The sequence below is a fragment of the Carlito syrichta genome, unplaced genomic scaffold, assembly GCF_000164805.1.
Source record: "Carlito syrichta isolate Samal-C Ts95f unplaced genomic scaffold, Tarsius_syrichta-2.0.1 Scaffold316501, whole genome shotgun sequence".
NCBI lineage: Eukaryota > Metazoa > Chordata > Mammalia > Primates > Tarsiidae > Carlito > Carlito syrichta.
In genome coordinates, this window is record NW_007260597.1 from 1,231,748 (window position 1) to 1,235,770 (window position 4,023).

The window sequence follows — 4,023 nt, forward strand, 5'->3', positions numbered from 1 at the left end:
CGCCAAGAATATAGTACTTGACCTGTTGACTGAATGCATTCTATCTATTTGAATTAAATGGTACAATCCTCTTGTTTTTCAAAAATAACTGAGTGTTTTTATCATCAGAAGTGTTTTGCATTGATACTACTGGGGCTCCAAGGCTTTTGAGACACACATTCCTTTTAATTTTATTTGGAAACTATCCCATTTTTACCTATTTTTCTCTTATTAGGACTAGGAAGTATGTAAGGAAACATTTTTATAATAACCAAGTCAACAGAATAAACATATTTAATTGAAAAGATACAGAAATGCTATGCAAGTCTCTTTTTCTTCTTGTAACTCTAAGGCAAGGTGTTTGGATTAGCATAATGAGTTAATTCACACAGGTAGTTAAATCAAACTTCCTGTCTAATTGAAAGGCACAATGTAACAAAATAGTTTTGAGCATCCTTATATTTATATAAGTACATTCTTCTGATGAAGAGTTTGCCTAACTAAAAAACTGAAAGAAAAGAATACATTAGTTATTTTTAAGTAAATTATATGTATGTATTATTGTTTATCTAAAGGCATTTTCCAGACTTAGAGTAATAATATCATCAGAAATACTACTAATATTGGTGATTATAATACATATTAAAGTACTGACTTTTTATAAGATCTGTGCTAAGCAGCTGACTTGTATTATCTCATATTATCTTTGTAATTGTCTGAAGACAACATTTTGCAAATAAAGAAGCTAAATCTTAAGGAATTAAAAAAAGTGTATTGCTCCTGTGATGTGCTATTTAAAGACTAAAGAGTTAAGATCAGTTTTCATGGTAGAATCTTCACCTGAAATTGTTTAAAGTTTGTCTTGACATTTTGAATTTCTCTCACGCATTGAACTCAGCAAGATGACTTGATGAGTCCAGAAAAGTGGTAAAGTTGAAATATGCATAGGGTAATCCTGGCATCTTGTGACCCTGCTTATCTGGACATGCTCTACCAATTAGGCAACCAAAGGACCAAGTTCTGGTCCAGACTCTGGTCCTTTCTAGTTGTGTGTTATTGAGGAAGTTCCTTAAGATTTCTGGTTCTCAGAGTCCCTAAACTGAAGTCTGAGAACAAAGACTTGGTGAACACTTGGGTTCTTTCCTGTTGTCATATTTAACAGTGACAACTGGGTCACTGTCACCAGGATAAGAAGCCTGGTTCATCAATGACAAACCTTAGCTTGCCCCACAGAAGCTTGATTCACCACAGACAAGGATGGGCTAAGGAATTAGTTAGGTCAATAATTAAATTTGCACAGGGAAGCGACTGAGAAAAAAATATAAGGGAGGAAAATTTTCCTTCATTTATGAACAGCTTCTTTTCCAAATGCATAAAAATAAACGTTTTTTGGTATATTTTTAGTGAATGGATTTCTACTAAACTCTTGAATATCAAATGTAAGTTGACCTAGACTTCACTTTAGTGTTCTATCTTGCTCCTTCAATGCTTCAGGTTTGATGTATTCATTCTATCTATGTACATGATCTAAAATTCATTCTGATGCAATAGTTAGAAAATTTGACACAAATTGGATTGGTTTAAGCCCAAAGGGAATTTATTGACTTATAAAACCGAAAATACCTGGGGTAGAACTCACACCACATGTTTGAATTCAGAACCCAAATAAGTCAAGACTCCATATTGCTGAGCTAGTTGCATTCTCATTTTCCATATGGAGGATCAGGGAAGCTCTAGAATCTCCCCTTATATTGGAAAGTTAAGACTTCTAAAAACACCATCTGTGTCATTTTCTACGCATCTTATTCACTCTGATTGGATCACCTGACCTGTCTGAACCAATCACTTTGTAGAGAAACCTGCAATGTTCTGATTGGTTGTACTGGGTCACTTCTTACTACAGGCCCTAGAGGAGGTCTAGGCAAATTCACCAGAAATACCTTGAATGAGAGTTACAGAGGGATTGTCCCCCATAGTGTAAAAGGAGACATTTAAAAGAAGGCTGAGTAGATGACTGGCAGCAAAAACAATACATGTGCCCTATGCTATGCTTCAGATTAAAGGATAGCAACCACGTTTGAGTTTAATGGCTGCTTCTCAAGTGCCATTTTTTTTTTTAAATAACAAAGTAAAACCATAGTATTTCAGAGAAAAAAAGACTTAGAAAGTCAGTCTATCTTTCACTGATGAGGAAATTGACTCCCTGAAGAGGCAAACATTTGGGGCCACATTTCCTTTACCTGATTCAATTCCATTTAATTTTAACATTTTCTCTCTTGGAATTTGTAGAACAGACTAAGAGAAAGAAATAAAATATTCTGCTCTCTCTTCTTTGCTCCTTCAAAACCACCATCTGGAGAACTTAACATAAGTAGAATTTAAATCTAAGTATGCACCATCAAAGTTTTATTTTGTCCCCCAAGAGGGCCTTAATAGATATTGGCTTTGTTTTTAATCAACTAGACCTGCAGATCAGTAACCATTTCCATCTACATTTAGTCACTTCATCATTTCCTCCTAATCTATTGTAGTCTATGGCTGATTTTACCAACTGGCTTGAAAATGAATACAGGAAAAAATAATGAATATAGATATGTCATTCCTAGAGTACATGAGGAAGAAAAGAATAATTACCAGTCCAATCATCACCTTAGTTTTATTTTGTCAGATTAACTCCCAGTTATGAGATCATATTGATGTGATTTTAAGAGTATAAAATAAATCCAACCAAAAGCAAAAAACAAAAAGGACACAAGATTTCTCAGTGTGCAAGTAAGCCCCTTGTATTACAAAAATTAACACACCATACAAGAGGACTCGGAATCTGCTCCCCCCAGGGACAGCTCAGAATTTAGAGGATATGAGAGGCAAAGAGTCTGGATCTGGAAATAATAGAATGAAGGCTGATGTTGTCAGGGCTGCAGCCTTTGAGGCCAGTACCCTTTGGGGCCCTCATATCTGTCAGGGATTGCCCTCAGGAATCAGGGAAAGTCGATGCAAATCCAGGCAGTTTCCCTGGCAACCAAAAATTAACCGCAGGGTCTTTTCAGGCTTAGGGACATTTTTGCAGAGCTGAAATAAAAGCATCACTCTGACAAAACTCCAGATGGAAACTAATAAGGCACACCAAGTCGAGACAGTTTAAAATCAAGAATAGGCTTGCTCTCTGCCTCTCCCTTCTCCTCTTTTGTCTTCTCTTCCCTTCACTTTTGCTAGCTACTGTGGAATTTGTGGTTTCTGGGTTTTTCAAAATTTGAGGGATGTATGTCTCTGCACTTATATGAATTCTACATTCTCTTTCTGGTTGAACAGATTCCTTGTTCTCACACTTTTGAACCAACATTGATTCCTATGAAAAAATTAGCAGAATTTAGTTTACTAACAATGAAAGATGAAATGAAAATTTTCTATTGGATTCTCAGCTACCTTTCCCCACAATTTGCCCCCTCCACCCTCCAAAATGGCAAGACTGGTGTGCATATTGCTCTCTGTCTGCACTGGATTTGCATTCTGCAGAAGAATGCTGCCCAACTTGGGATCCCTGTGGGATGTCTGTGGCCTTGCAGAATGCTACCTTGGCGGCCTGTGATATAGGGTGACTTTTTCTTAATCTAATGGGCTCTCCTGTTGCCCTGCTGTTCTTCTCCTGGGCTTTCAAGTCTATTCTTAATCCTGATGAGAGTTGAATATGCTCAAGGCCTCTGTGGGTGAGGAAATGAGTTGCAGGGACAGTATAGCAAACTGCTGAAGAGCAGGAGCTCTGGAATCTGACAGCTAAGGATTTGAGGTCTTCCAGCTATTAGCTATGTCCCTGTGAATAAATTTAGCATACTTCTCATAAACCCAATTTCTTCTATGAAATGCATCATTGTAGCAATGTCAACTTTCTTTCTCTTTCTCTCTCTCTCTCCCCCCCCATCATCTTTCTTTCTATCAATCTATTGATCTATCTAATCATCTATCTAATCTATCATCTATTTTTTTTTGTGAGTTAGAGTCTCACTCTGTCGCCCAGACTGGAGTGCAGTGGCCGCAGTGGCCGCT